General features: G+C 36.6%; 1 long non-coding RNA gene across 1 annotated transcript; it reads right to left on the bottom strand.

Annotated features, from left to right (window-relative positions):
* Window positions 1–6,898: 6,898 nt before the first annotated feature.
* LOC135767620 (uncharacterized) lies at window positions 6,899–8,027 on the bottom strand. The gene is made up of 3 exons (XR_010542073.2): window positions 7,908–8,027; window positions 7,609–7,668; window positions 6,899–7,510 (listed from the first exon to the last, which is right to left on the bottom strand). It is a non-coding gene; the product is annotated as an uncharacterized lncRNA (long non-coding RNA).
* Window positions 8,028–16,415: the final 8,388 nt, after the last annotated feature.

The following is a 16,415-nucleotide window of genomic DNA, read 5'->3' as shown; positions in this document are numbered from 1 at the left end:
CAAATAGGTCCGTAAACCATTTTTGGACCAAATACAAGACCACAGTTTCTTCCATGTAGACAGGGAAACTAAGACATTGCGCATAACCCTGAACATAGAGAATGGTTTCCCCTCGGGGAAAACCTTTTGAGCCACTATTAAGGAGGTCTCATGTGTAGTAAGCCAAAAAGAATGTTGGATGCTGCTACCTAATACGGTCCCAGACACTGTTGTCAGGAATGATGCAGCAGATAGATGTGCTTGCATTGTCACCGAATCCCAAACCACCCTGAGAAACAATGTTTGTTTATTTGTTTAGGGCATTAAATTGCTTTGTTTGGCTTTAAGCCGAGCCATTTCAAATGAACAAGGGACTACATCTCAATGCCAAACTTCCATTTTGTGAGACTTTTGAAACTGTACTAACACATACAGTCATCTAAATTGATCCCCTGAAGTCTCAATGGAGCAAGGGCTGAATCCATACATTCTTTGAATGTGAGAAACCACGGTTTCTTTCATGTAAACAGGGAACGAAGACATTTGCATGTAACCCTGAACATACAATACAGGTTTCCCCCCAGGGAGAACCCTAGAGTCACCACTAAGGAGGTCTCCTTTGCAGTATGCCAAAATGAATAACGTTTGATGCTGCTATTTCTAAAGATACTTCAGTGTGAATGCAGCTGAATATGATCCTGGACACTGCTGTCAAAATTGACTCGGTGCAAGCAGGAACAGATGTGCCTGCATCATCACCGAACCCCAAACCACCCAGAAAAACGATGTTCTTTGTTGGGGGGGGGGGGGTTGATTGCTCTCTTATGGCTTTAAAACCATAACCCCAGACGTTTCATATGGCCAGGAACGGCATCTCGATGCCGAACAATCATTTTGTCAGAATGAGCTTGCACCACCCAGTTGTCTAAGCGAATCCCCTGAAGTCTCAGTGGAGCAAGGGCTAAATCCATACATTTTGTGAATGTGCGAGCGGAAAGAGCTAGGCTGACCGGAAGCACCCGTTATTTATATGCTTTGCCCCCAAAAACAAACCTCAGAAACTTTCGATGAAGACACGCTTTTCACACTGCACTTAACCCTGGGTTATCTTCATTCTAAACCCCGCTTTTAACCCTAGGTTAAGGATTGTTTCACACTTGTTATTTAGAAGTGGGGTTATCCCTGAAATTAACCCATGTTTATGAAACCGGAAGGAAGGTTAGCTCTGCTTTTGTGGGGTTTACCCAGCATTGTGGTGCCAAACGCATGCAGTGTGAAACGAAGCAGGGTAAGAATGTCATGACCTCAATTTAACACAGCTGAAGCAGCTAATTACAGACAGGTGTGTAGGAGCAGGGCTGGAGACACCTGACCTAGGGTTTAGGAATGCATAGTGTGAAACGCCAGATAAATACCCAGGGTTTTCTCTAAACCCTTGATTAAGTATGAACAGTGTGAAACGTGAAACAGATAACCCAGGATTCCGATAACCTGGGGTTTTGGTTAACTATTTCCAGTGTGAAAAGCCCTAGAGAGATCTGCCGCCCATCTGATCTCGTTTAATAAGGCTGCATCCACCAGATCACCCTCTTTTATTCCCCCCAGCAAGGCAGCCTGGTATGCCTGAAGAATATCATAGTATACAGGCACTCACCAGCCCGACCTGCCGCCATATATCCTTTGCCCATTAAATTTGATGTAACCCGACATGGTTTTGAGGGTAATATCGGGCTCTTTAGAGTTAAGAGAGTTCGTAGGAGTATGTTTAACACGCGGCATTGTCCCATAACCATTTTCTTTAAATCACTCAATGTTAGAGAAGTTAGATGTTGTGTTTGTGCAAATATGGGCAGAAATATGTTCTTTTACATAATTTAGACATCTTTATTATAAAGATCTGGGAAATAGGGAAACCCTTGGCGAAGGGGCTGCACCCGTTTCTTTAAAAACCTCTCATCTAATTTACTTAAAGATGTGGATTCAGTTTTCTCAGTTGGCCATTCAATGTTTAATTTATCAACAGCCTGGGTGACAACCTCCATTAATTCCTCATATCCATGTGTGAATTGTGTATCTTGGTGCAGACTAACAACGTCTAACTCCTCAAAGCTAGAACACTACATTCTCATGAGTGTCCCTGGCTGTTATAAAACAAGGACAGGGAAACACACTTCCTGAACTGCTCACTAGCCATTTCTTAAACTAGTTCTGACTAAGACACAGTTTTGACACAGAATAATTTCAACACAGAACGCTCGCTGAATGACAGTAAGCTAAAATGTGCTGTTAAAAATAAGATATTTAAAATGATTTCCTATTGACTCCTTAAAATGTCATGTCTGAAACAGAGTACATTTTTTTCATTATTTTTTCTGATGCAGAGATGTGCTTTGAGGTTCATAAACAGAAACGGTCACAAGAGTTATATATATTTTTTCCAATTCTAAACTTGACATTTGCTTGTTTAGGATTGACTCATAAACCCTCAGATGACTCAAAAGATAAGCAGATATGCTCTGCACATGTAAAAACACTTGAGCGAGTGTGAAATGTTTCTTATTCAGGAATCTTCTGTCATTTCCCCCTTTCATAACATGCTCTATATACTTTCTGGATCTTTAATGCCCTGTTTATAAAGTTTATACCATACCATTATAACATACAGTTTATAAAAGCAATAAACTGCATGAGAATTTAAAATATTTTTTGTGAACTTTAATTAATTTTTGTGGGTGCAAACACTATTGGGCGGTTTCCCAGACAGGGATTAGACTAGTCCTAGACTAAAATAAAAGTAAGAGCTGTCCACACTGAAAACTACTTGCACTGACGTATCTTAAAATACATCAGTGCCCTTTGTTTTGCCCCAAAATGCAAACAAGTAATGTTTTTAGTAAGGCATGTTTGTAAAAACTAGTTATATTTCCTAATTAAACTAAGTCCTGGTTTAAGCTAATCCCTGTCCGGAAAACCACCCTTTTATGAGTAGTGAGTTCTAGTGGTGACAGGTTATACACAGAAAAATTGATTTTGCAAGACATCTGAGATACTTCTGTGATAATGTCATTATGTGGATAAAGATCCAAATCTTCAGCCATAATTTACGTAAACGCATTGTACGAGCATATAGCATTCAGGAGATTTGCATGATTCGATTGCTTGTTTAGAAGAAACGATGCAAAAAGCTAATTAGCTGTGAGAAAAAGCCACAAACACAGCATACCAAGAAAGCAACATCTCACAAATGTGTTAACACAGAGAGCCGTTGAGAACAAAAGTATTCAAGCAAGGCGATGGCAAGCTAATGCTGTGTTGTGTAAGTTATGCTTGCATGCTAATTTGTGTGTCCCTACAATGTATCTCTATGAAGGTTTAATTTAGAAGTTTGATTCCAGCCAAGATATGTGTTTCATGCAGAATAGCTTTTAACTTTAACTGTTATCCAAAAGAAGTGTTTACTTATGTTATGTCTGTCTAAAAAAACTTTCAACTGTCAAGTTTTCCACTAAGAAAAGCCCACTCAGAAAGGAATGATTTTTCCCAGTCTTACATTATTTGCATGGTGTAATGTCATTCTGTGACACAAGCATGGATGAAAGACCGGAAAGTGAACATTTTCCACACATTGGTTAAAAAAAATCAAAGAAGATTTTAACAAGAATATTTGACTAAAACGCATGATACAATTATGAAATGTACTTCTAAACTACATTTACACAGCAGCTAGGCTTTAAGAATGAGCACAGGACCAAAATGTTACAAATAATTGAAGGATGTCTACAGTCGCGTGCAGTGGAGAAACATGTTTAATTTTCGTAAGGTTACTGTTATGATCACCACAGTGGCTCCTTCTACTGGCCACCAGAGTCTTCACAACACATTATTCTCAGGACTCCATCACCCAGAACCCCTTCCACCAAACTTATTACTGCCACACTTGCTGCTCATTATCTGGACTATATAAACCTGGCTATCACGCTCTCATTTTGCTAGTCTTGATTAGCTGTAACACTGCAATTCTGAGCTTTGGTATCTGTATTCCCTGTTTTCTGGTTTTTGCTCTCTGCCTGTTCCTTGGATTATTCTGTACTTGTTTTGCCCTTGTCCGTGTGACCTTTTGCCTGTTCTATTGGATTTATGATTGCGGATTACCCTTTGCCTTTGAATTAAACCTTTGCATTTGAATCCTTAACCCTTCGCGTCTCAGAGCAGTCGCCTAACCTCGTTAAAGGTGCAATTTGTAAGATATTTGCAGTAAAATCTCCAAAAACCACTAGGCCAGTGTTATATATTTTGTCCAGCTGATTACTATCAATATCTGTAATGTTTTCAACTACTTGTAAATCATGAGAAAATTTCCATTCAAAACATTGACACGGGGCAGTGCAGTCTCCTGTCAATGACGTTAATATCCATGTGACCCTTTGTCACCGCCTTTACTGACGTAAACCACATGACAACAGTGGTTGAGCTCGAAAAAATAAAATGGCGGCCAAGGAAGCAGCTGGAGCACAAATTTAGTGAAAATAAACGTATATTTTCACTTTTTAAGCATTTTAATTGCATTTCTAGCGAGAAATTAGTATTGTAGTTTTCAAATATGTGATTAGTTATCACAAAGGCGCTCTCTGTTTATATTTCAAACACGCTGCCTTTGTAGTGCGTCGGAAAGCCTTTCTCTGAGCGGCCTTCAGGCCTCCGAGGCTGAAGTCATTTCCTCAAGAGGCAGCGAGGCAACAAGTCCTCACTGCCTTGAGTTTTCGGACGCAGCGAGCCAGTGTTGTGGACAAATGCGGAACTATGCAATAGCGCCTGTCGGGCTACGCGCTTGCTTATGAACTTATGGATATCTCTGTACCGTCTGCCTGGTTGTGTCAGCTCCTGAAAGCGTACGGGCCAACCAAACGACCCAAGAAGAGTTTGGAACAAAACGAGGGAGGATCAATTTGTTGTTGCATTATCTGGATGGAGAGAGCTTCACGACAACATTTAACTAGACCGAGATTCTGATCCTGCTTGTGTTTTACGCAATGGGTGAGTTGTTTTGATTCGTAACCCTTCAAAAAACGTATGCTATTATATTGATCACAACATTAGTGTGTAGATTGTAATCAGCGCGTCTTCCCGCGGACGATATGCACATCAAAAGGTATTGTACAGCAATATAAATGGTCATTTTAAGACACTTCACAATAAGATTTGTACTGTCAATACATTATGTCAAAAATCATTGTAGATTGTAAGTTGAAAACTTAATTCTGTGCTGTGTTTACCATCGAATTTGGACTAATACTGTAATATCAATATGACTAACAATTTCGTTTTGAACATCACATATAAACTTACATAATGAAATTTATAAGACTTGATTACCTTACGTGATTTCTCGTTCGCTTCTGATTGATGGCCATCAGTGGTTGAGTTAAAGACTACAAATCCCATAATTCCACGCTGCTTCAGAGCGTCAGTAAACAACATCATTGTTATTGTTTGATCTGGCGCCATCTAGCGGCGAAAATAATACAAACTGCCTTCTGTCATGAAGAAAAGACAATCACTCACTGCTCCTGACTGAATAACATCCTTAACTTCTTAATAAAGATGAGTCCATATTTATGTTGAGCTCTGCTATTTGAAGTAAGTTTAAAGTTTATCATGGAGTTTAGATTTCCTGAAAAACTTTTACTGAATTAATGCAGTTAACGTTATTTAGCTTTATTAAAGGGATAGTTCACCCAAAATGAAAAATCTGTCATAATTTTTTCATCCTTATGTTGTTCTAAACCTGTATGAATTTCTTTTTCTGATGAACACACATTTTTCACAATATTTCCATAATATTTTTTCCTGCTATGAAAGTCAATGGTTACAATCAACTGTGCTTATCAAAATAGTTGTCTAATGTGGGGTAATGTGAGGTAGGCTGATTAAAGCCTAATTAGTGATCATAACATTAATTTATGCTTTTTTGATACATGGTTACACATCGTTTTCTTTCATGGACTATGGACCCCTTAAAGCAACACTAAAGAGTTTTTGCTCTTTGCTCCCCCTACAAGTTGGAAGCGGAATTGTCCATTACCACTGTGGTAAATAATTTAGCCTACTGCAGCAAAGCGTGCTCCCATTTTCTTTTCTTGGCCTGCTCCGAAATGAAACCCTTCCTTTTCTTAGCAGGCTCCGCCATGATGACAATTGAAAAGCTGCATGAACGCTAGGTAATGGTATCTTTCTTTTATATGTTCCTGCAGAGTATGCTCCACCCACAGCCTGCAGGATGCTCCAGTGCGTTAAATCAAGTTTTTTTTAGATTTCACTCGAACTACAGGACTGCGACCCGATGGTTGGAAACTTCTTTAGTGCGGTTTTGGATGATAGAGGGCTGCAAAGCGAATGTGAAAGTGCCGTTCACCCTGTTTCGAGTGGATGAATGACTGAAACTTTTTTGAGAACGTTAGTTTAAGGTAAAAAAACTATTTGGTGTTGCTTTAAAAACAAACACTTGTATTTACATAAGCATGATTAAAACTACAGTAGATGACAGAAACCAGCTTCGGAAAAAAGATAATTGAAGTGTAATTAAATTGTTTAGTTGGTCTTAAGTCCCATTGAGTAACATGGGGGAGGCGGGGTTTATGACCTATACTGGCCTGGGACCCGTCACTGGGGGCGATCGAGACGTTTTGGCTTCACTTTTCAGGGCTTGTGCGGCAGGCTTGAGTAAAGCTGCTTGACAGCTGCACATTCCCGTCTTTCAAACAGGTATCATTATAACAAGAGTAAACTTTATAGTTACTTCCACTGTGTTTGTTTGATATGAATAACACACATCAGCAAATTATTATTCTTTGAAAATAATATTTATTTATTTATTATTTGCATACATCAGTGTGTATTTTACAAACTAAAAGTAGGCTATTGTTTTACCATGTGTATTTAAATGTCTGAAATCTAAAATAAAAATTTTGAGGTTGAAAACACTGCATGTGTTGATATATGACAGCGCTGAGCTCATCCGTCTATAGCTCAGCGCCAACTAAGGTGAAAGACGTTTGAATCTGGCAGTATAGTCACATCACTGAACATTTTAAATCCCATATGGGGATAAGGTTAAATTATTAACTTAAAAGGCTGAACATTTTATTTGTAAACATGATTTAAAAAAATTAAACAGAGGGGGCACAAATCAGATCTGAGGGGGAAATGCCCCCTTTTGCCCCCTCGTGGCGCTGTGCCCCGCTCTCCCCTACTGTTTTCAATTTTGCGAATAGTTAATTGACCTTAACTGTACATTACTAAAGCAGATAGTATACTGTAAATTAAAATAGAACAATACAATAGCTGCAGGTTAAGTTAAAGGAACTGACCACTAGGGTCCAGCTGCTTTGTTGCTTATATAGTTTTTACAAACGTGTGTGTTTTAGCTTTATTTTAAGCAGGCATATTCAGAGTATTCTGCTGTGACGATCTGTTTTTGAGCAGGTCTTGCTGCATTTTTAACATGGACAACAGTTGAATATGTCACTTCAACCTGGAAAAATAAACAGAACGAGAGAGATTGTGTTATAAACATCTACCTTTACACAGGCATAAAGTACAAACACACGCACAGAATAGATTTTGACTGACCTCAGTTTCATCTTGTGTAATGTGTTGGTCTTGAGCTGAGCTATCAGGGTTTAAGACATCCTAATAAATGGGAACACTTGTTAAAGCATACACAATTATATCCATCATATTCACACACCCACTTTCTCAAACTTTCTGAAATGTATCTGGCACCTGACTATGTTGCAGTGTACAAACTGATTTTATGCTTTTCATGACCAATGCCTGTGTTGTCATCAGGACTTCTATTGACAAAATATACAGTATGCCATGTATCAACATCTTAACTTAATATCTTGTTACAATAGATTTGTGTTCACCTTCTTCTCCCCATCATTATACAGCACTAGTCCATCACTGGTCCCATTTTTCACATATCTTGTTCCTAATAAAACATTAGCCAGAAATCTGTGAATCAAACTTCAGATACATCAGTAATCGTTTAATATCTCACAATATATCTGAAGATGCTTGTTTAATAAAATCTAACATTTAATATAGAATCACAATAAATTGCAACTTTTAGTCAGTAATAATTTAACTAAACTGATTATAAAACCAAAGGTTTATGAAGCTTTTGTCATTATAGCTGTTTATTTAGGCAGTGTATAATATTATGTTTAATTGTGTGTGTGTGGTTGGGTACCTTTGCATCTCCAGATCATTACTGCTAGTACAGTAAGGAGCAATAATGAAAACACTGAAGTTAGAGCAAAGACATCTATTAAATAAACAAAAAGAAACTCATAGGCCTGCCTTTAATATGGATATTTAAAGAGATAAAAATATTTTTTTCAGCATGAATGTTACTAACATGGATTTCTTGAATTGCCTCCAGTTTCAGATGTGGGTTTGGATTGAAGTGTTGTTTGATGTGTTTGAGAGTTAATTGTTTGTTCTGCAATAGAATATTATCATGTTATTATTTCATTATTCCAACAGTTTTGATTTTATAAAAAAAAACAATATTATTAATTCAAAATATAAATAGTTCAAAGTTACAAAATTAACACAAATTTACCTTCAACTTTAAGTCTGATGTTGATGTATGGTTGAGACTCTACAGAACATGTATAATTTCCTTCATGCTGTGTGGTCAGGTTTGATAAGAGGAGAGAAAGATCCCCTGGACTGCTTTTATTTAACAGTTTGATTTTATCTTTGTGTTTCGGACTCTGCTCACTTGGGTAAATTTTTTTAGGTTTTTTATTGGATTGTGTTATTGAACTATAAGTCCATGTAAGTTGTTGAGGTTTAGCCTTAATCTCTTTACAGGAGCAGGGCAGAACTACAGACTTTCCTGGACGTCCCATCACTTCAACTGTCTGTGTATTATTAACCGGATCACAACCTGTTCACACATTTATGAAACTTATATTAATATTTAAAATGCATTCACAACTGATTTTCTCCATGACTGTGAGATACATAATGACATGTTTGTCCATTTTTTTTTTTTGTAAACAAAAATTGATGAATACAAAAAATCTCTGCATTAGCATAACAGTATCACATAAATATTTAAGGTTTGTGATCAAATTAGAATATATAATAACTTTTCTGAAATAACACATTTCTGTTTCTGTTTGAAAAATATGTATTTCAGGTAATTCATTACTTTTACCTTTTATTGTTATCCTAATGTCTCTGAATTCTGTAGATGAAACCTCACACCTATAGTCTCCTTCATCCTGCTTTCTCAGATCAGAAATGAGAAGAGAGAGATTTGTAGATGAACTTTCATTAAACAAGTTCAGTCTGCCACTGTAGTTTTTATGTTGTAATACATTGATCCACGACTGTTTTTGATTACGCCATGCAAATTTCTTAAATGTAGACTGTTGGCCTCTGCAGGTACAAGGCAGCAGCACTGAACCACCAGTGTATCCTGTGAGCTCATCTGTACCTTGATTAATACAACCTACAGACAAAAGAGTTTTTGTCATGACTGGTAACAGGAGTAAGGACACAATTGCGCAGTTCACAAGACATGGTAACATTTAATAATAAATAAAACACGAGGAGCATAAATAAAATGTGAGGATACAGAAAAGTAAAACAAGGAACAGGTACAGATGTGGTAGTAACAACAATGATCCGGCAGTGAGTGTTGCACAAACAGAGGTATAAATAGACAGACTAATGCTGAGTCCCAATTCGCATACTATCCGTCCTAAATAGTATTCGAAACTAGAATTAGTACGTCCCAAATCGTAGTATGTTGAAATGAGTATCCCAAAGATACCCGGATGGTCTACTATTTCCGGTTAGAATTCGAAGAGCAGATCAATGCACACTCTAATGGCTAATATTGCCCACAACCCATTGCGTGCGGGAGGGAGGAGCTTAACCACACTGACCCTCTTGCTTATTTGTAGTAATACTGTGGCTGTAGAAATGTTAACTTTATTAGTCCAGCGAAAGAAACATGGTTCCTACACTTTTACTGTAGTAAAAGCATGGTTCATTTTCATCTGCATATTTTTAAGTTTTATGTAAGTATAAAATACATAGTTATACTATAAACTTTTTAATATTTGGACTTTAAAATAAGTAGCTTTTGTTACACACATTGCACATGAACGTCAGAACCAGCCGCCTCACAAACGACCTGCGTTTGGTTCTAATGATGCTCTGCTTCACTCCTCAACTTTGTAGAACACATTGTAAAATGTATTGTGAAAAAAACGATGAGAAATAAAGATGGGAATAGTAAATAAAATTTTATTTGACATAACTAACAAGAATGAATGAAATATTGTTACAGTTGTGGTGTGCGTAACTAGGCAACCACGTTTTCGTTCACGTTGCATGACGTCATCGAAGTACGTCCCAGAATGTGCATACTGTTTTGCTACACACTCAAAAGTATGTACATTTTCCTCACAAAAACAGTACATACTTTTAGGTCGTAGTATTATGCTGCGTTCCAGGCAACCTGTAACCCGTAACTCACGACTTCAAAATCACGACTCACGACTCTGAACTGGGAGTACATCGATCTAGTACGAGTTCACGGGTGGGAAGTCACGGGTTTGACTGCCGTTCCAGTGCACTTTCACCGGTAGAAGGATGTAAAAACACGAGTTACAGGCTGCCTGGAACGCATAAGGTCGTGAGTCGTGGTTTTGAAGTCGTAACTCACGGGTTTAAAAACCTGCCTGGAACGCAGCATAAGTAGGCGAATTGGGACTCAGCATAAGTGATGACAAACAGGTGGAATGAATCAGGTAATTAATTAATGAATGTCCAGGTGATAATAATTAGAACAGACACAAAATATGACACAGACTAACCGTGACAGTTTTGCCTTTTAAAACAGATCAGAGATTTTCAGATTTAAACAAACAACAGGAAGAAGTAACAGCTGAGAAGTTGAGAGACTAATGGAGATTTAAACAGAAATATTTTCAATTCTCAGATAATAAATATTTATTGAAAATAACAAGCAGCTCCTATGGGGGATATATGAGTCAAACAGAAAATGTATCTAACACTCAGTACATGCAAAATTTGATATGTGATAAATTATGATAAAAAAGTAACAACATTAAGCAATGGTTACAAATGTTTCCAAAAGTTGAGTAACAGAGAGATTTAAAGAAAAGCTAAAAAAAAGCTCACATTGTATTTTAAAGGGTTTGGCAAAAGTGAGATTGCTGTGAATTGTAGGCATTAAAGCAATTACTGTGTGCTTAACCATCTCACTGGTGATTTCCTCTCATGATGGTTTGACCACTTGAAGATAATGTGATATGTGTTTCTGCTTACAATTTACCACTTCTTGATTAGTGCCTCAGATTTTCATATGTACGTAATATCTTATATATTATTAATAATAAAAGTGAACTTATCACACATTTTTTTATGTTTTTAATTTACTTTTTGGAAAATTAAGAAATAAATAATGCTACTGTAAATGGTGTCACAGAACCAAAACACAGATTGTACTATTTAAAAACTCTGAAGACTTTATAAGAAATATTTTTAGAAAGCTCTTGTAAAACAAACTAACAAACAAACAAATCTTTAAGATGTTTAAAATAACTTCTTGACTCCTCAAGGAATTTAAGATTTCCTTCATAATTTCTTGTTGTGATTCACAAATAGTCATGAGTTTTACTGTATTCTTATAACTTTCCAAAGGTCAGCTTTATGTTTTATTTCCTCAGAAGCATTTAAATGTTAATTTCCAAAAGAAAAACAGATACATTAATGTTTGGATTAGATTTTTAGTTTTTGGTCATTATTTAGTAATCTTTCATCAACCTTTATTAGGTTTTGTTGAGCACATTTCTAGTTTGTTAAATAAAGTTTATAATTTATGGATCAGCACTATCGCTACAGCTGTTGTGAATGTTTTATAAAAGCAGAAAGTCTGAACTCACCAGCAGTGAAGTGAAGCATAAAGAGAAGATATAAACAGATCTTCATGACTGTTACTCACTGATCCTCCACACACGTAGACAAACACTTCATGAGCGAGTATGAATGTTTTATTAAAGTCTTCGGGAACTCAGACAGCATACGTCATTTCCCCCTTTTCACTACTGTATGCTCTATACTTCCTGGATCTTCATTAAAACTTTTATTATTTTTATTAAGTAATCTACTGTATGATAATATTTTGTGTGAATTTCTGTTTCAGGAGAGTTAAACTGGTTTTGCTAAACATGAAGAATAAATGTATGTGATATTTATATGATGTTTATTTGTACAGAAAGACTACAGTATATGATGTTGAGCGCCAGTAGTCTTGTTTTTGTGTGATGTAAGGTTTAATGACAGCTCACATAGAAGAACTTCATGTACTAGACAGCTGAGATGTTTGTGTAATAATGCCATTGTGTGCTTAAAGCTCAAGCCATTCTCCAGCCATTAACTGATCATCATTTGTTATAATTCTGGGTCCATGGATATTAGACACTACTAATACACTAATAACACTTTTATATTACACTTTCTTTGTAAATACACTATGTGAAACTTTATTTAAATGCACTTTATTTATGCAAACCGTTATCTCTGCACACACACAACATTTAATTGGACAGGGTTTACATACAGGATACAGCATCAGGATTGCATACAGTTACTGTATCTTTACATACACACAATATAATTGCCAGGCTATAACCTAGGTTTAAAAGTTTAAATACATTAAGTATTAAAGTTAAACATACAATATAGTTCATAGATTTTAGTCATTTTGCTTTGATGTAGTAAACTCTGTGTACTCTGCTGTCACGTTATGAGCAGATGTGGCTGCAGTTTTAACAAACCACAGCAGAATGTGTCATCTTATCCTGTCTAAAGAAGAGATTATTATCAAATGGCAAAAACCTCTTAAACAGATGCAATGGTATGAAAATTAACACAAAAACTTTGTAATGCTGGATCACATCCTAACCTAAGCCTCACTCATACTTGTTGAGATTATTCAATTTTAAACTGCAATCTGTAATTTTTGTTTCTTTAAAATAAACCAAAATTCACATACTGAGTAAGTACATAAATCCATGTCTTCTTAGCTTGATTCACAACAGCAAGCTTACATCAATGATTTATAATTTTAGCTGTTGGGTGAATTGCACAAGAAATGTCAGTTTGACATCATCTGACTTCAACCCCTATACTTTTAATTTTATGGTTCAAACAATGATGATGGGTCAAAGGCACACATGGGGACTTGTGACTTGTTGACTTGGACTCGAGTCAACTTGAGTCGCTATTTTTGTGACTTGTAACTTGACTTGACAAAAAATAAAATACTTGAGACTTGACTCGGACTTGGAAGTTAAAGACTCAGGACTTGACTTGAGACATGATGATTTAAATGACTTGAGTGTTAATCACATCATGTTTTCAGTTTGAATATAAAATATATAAACTATTAAAAAAAATAAAGTTGACCCAGCTGGAGCGCAGGCTGAGAATGGCATTGTCATGACTGAATCACGACACTATCATCAGTCATGCCCTCTCGTACCTTACGCACACCACGCCCACATAGAACTGTAAGCCCTGTAAACCCTGACAAAAGGTATTTCTAAAAGCCAGCAGCAAATGGCTGAATCCACAGGGAGCCGCTTCCTCTAATTCCTGTTGAATTATCATCTGAAACCTATCTCAAAGAATTCACATCTACCCCCCAAGACAGTTACCCATGGGGTGAGACAGAAGAGTCACACACCCTACCACACTTTCTCGTCCCCCTCTCCTCATGTTCTAAAAGCAAACTGTATACATTCTACATGCACAAAGAATGTGAAACTGGTCTTGTTTGGTGTTATATGAAGTGTTTTAATGCAAGTGGTACATTTGGGTTTATTAATATGACAACAAGATTCAATGTTAATCTGTGACAATAAATAAGTAAACTTAACCTAATGTTGGGAGACAACTCCTACCTTAGAGATGTTGACCAATCACCCACTGTATGTATATTAGGCAACACCCCTGAATTTTACAACAACCAATCAGTACCAAACTCCTATATGCTTTGTCTCTCTGGATATTTAAGGGAATGACGTAAAATGGTTCAGGGGGATTTTCAATACCTAGAAATGCACCCCCATGATGCTGTATCTTAGATATAGCATCATGTATTTCATTTTACTTTGAGGAATCTGTAACCAGATTTCCATCTCCGTACCAGGTATGCATTGGTTTTTTGTATGTTTCGTATTTGAATTTGAATGTAAATTGGCTTCTGAATTATGTTGGTAACACTTTATTTTACGACCCGCAAAGTACCGCGTAATTAAACCGAATTTACAGCGTACCTATTTGTAACAACAGGGTACCTCTACAGTACGTACTTGTAGGTATAAGGGAATAATATTTTAAGTTTGGGGTAATAAGGGGGTAAGAATATGAAGAATTATAAATTATTTATACTCTAAGTATTTTATAACAACAGGGTACCTATTGTAATATTACGTGGTATGTATGACTTAGTCAAGTCTATGGGGAAATTAAGGTTTTTTTTTTATTGTGAATTTTTCATATTGACTACTGAATGTTGTATACAGTCAATGTCTACGAGCCACATCGGCAAATAAATATAACAGCACATCACTTTTATTTTAGTAGCCTATATTACTTGCTTTTAATAACAAAAGTCCGGCTGATTTAATGTGGTTATCTTTTTTTAAGGTAAGTACAATAAAAATAGCAACTTATTCCCTATTTACCAGGAAACTCCTACATTTGCGGACATATTTGAAGTGGTGCTTTGCAATTTATTTACTGTAAACACAAGTATTTTAGCCAAATATAATTTATGCAATGGCAAACCAGAATGAAACAACAGCAGATATCAGCTTCCGCTAAAGCAAAAGACAACTACATGCGTACTGTAGGCTACTGCGCAGGTAGAACGCGCGGCCGTTTGCAGGAGGTTTGCTGGAACGCGATCCTGAGGTGAAATTTCTTTAAGAGGTTTTAAAAACGTTCTACACTGTGGAGTACGGCTGCAAGTGATGTGAGCAGGATCCGCATGTTGGATAAAGTGACTGGTTTTGTTAATACACTCACGCATTTCAAACACTGTTTTTTCAAGAAAGTTGCCAACGTTAGCAGGTTAGCTAGCACATAAGTTAGCCTAAAGTTATTAACGTAACTGGCTCAGAAAACTCTGTTTCTGTCAAGGCACAGTGAAGAAACAGGCTTTCATTTATGTTTTTTATATGTAATGCAGAGCAGCATTTGTGAGACGACATCAACTCATCATCCGAGTGGACAAGAACACCAACAGAGGAAGCCAAGCCGCAAAAACAATGAAAAATTGTCATGACTTTTTATTTTAAATAAAAGTTATGTGATAATAAACATTAAGTGTTGGCTTAATTATAGTGTTTTAAAGATGTTTTGAAATAAGTTTTTTTAAAATAAAAATATTCTGTATGTTTATGGTATTTACCCTATAACTTTATAACAAGAGGTGAACAAAGCACCACTTTAGTTTACAGCCCGCAAATATGAGAGTTACCTGGTACATACACAGAACAATCGGGGAATAAGCCCCACTTTAGTTTACAGCCCGCAAATATAAGAGTTACCTGGTACATACACAGAACAATCGGGGAATAAGCCTCACTTTAGTTTACAGCCCGCAAATATGAGAGTTACCTGGTACATACACAGAACAAGCGGGGAATAAGCCCTACTTTAGTTTACAGCCCGCAAATATGTGAGTTACCTGGTACATACACAGAACAAGCGGGGAATAAGCCCCACTTTAGTTTACAGCCCGCAAATATAAGAGTTACTTGGTACATACACAGAACAAGCGGGGAATAAGCCCCACTTTAGTTTACAGCCCGCAAATATAATAGTTACCTGGTAACTCCTGTTTACATATACAGATCAAAGAGGTACAAGTTGCTATTATTTTTATTGTGTGTTATATTTTATTTGCCGACGTGGCTTGTAGACATCAACTGTAGGCTATACAAAACACTTCATCAGGTAAGTAGCAAATATGAAAAAAAAACATATTACACATAGACCATATTATCCATAGACGTAAGTCATACATACCACGTAATATTACAATAGGTACCCTGTAGTTATGAAATACTTAGAGAATAATTTTCCATATATTCTTACCCCCTTATTACCCCAAACTTAAAATATTGTTCCCTTATTACTACAAGTACGTACTGAAGAGGTACTCTGTTGTTACAAATAGGTACGCTGTAAATTCGGTTTAATTACGCGGTACTTTGCGGGTCGTAAAATAAAGTGTTACCATTATGTTTTACCTACCTGGTTAATAAATTGTTATGTTTGGATTTATTCTGCGGCTACGAAAGTTATTGACA

This window comes from Paramisgurnus dabryanus, chromosome 3 (genome assembly GCF_030506205.2).
Source record: "Paramisgurnus dabryanus chromosome 3, PD_genome_1.1, whole genome shotgun sequence".
NCBI lineage: Eukaryota > Metazoa > Chordata > Actinopteri > Cypriniformes > Cobitidae > Paramisgurnus > Paramisgurnus dabryanus.
Note: the sequence above shows the minus strand (reverse complement) of the source record. Positions and strands in the feature narration are given on the sequence as shown.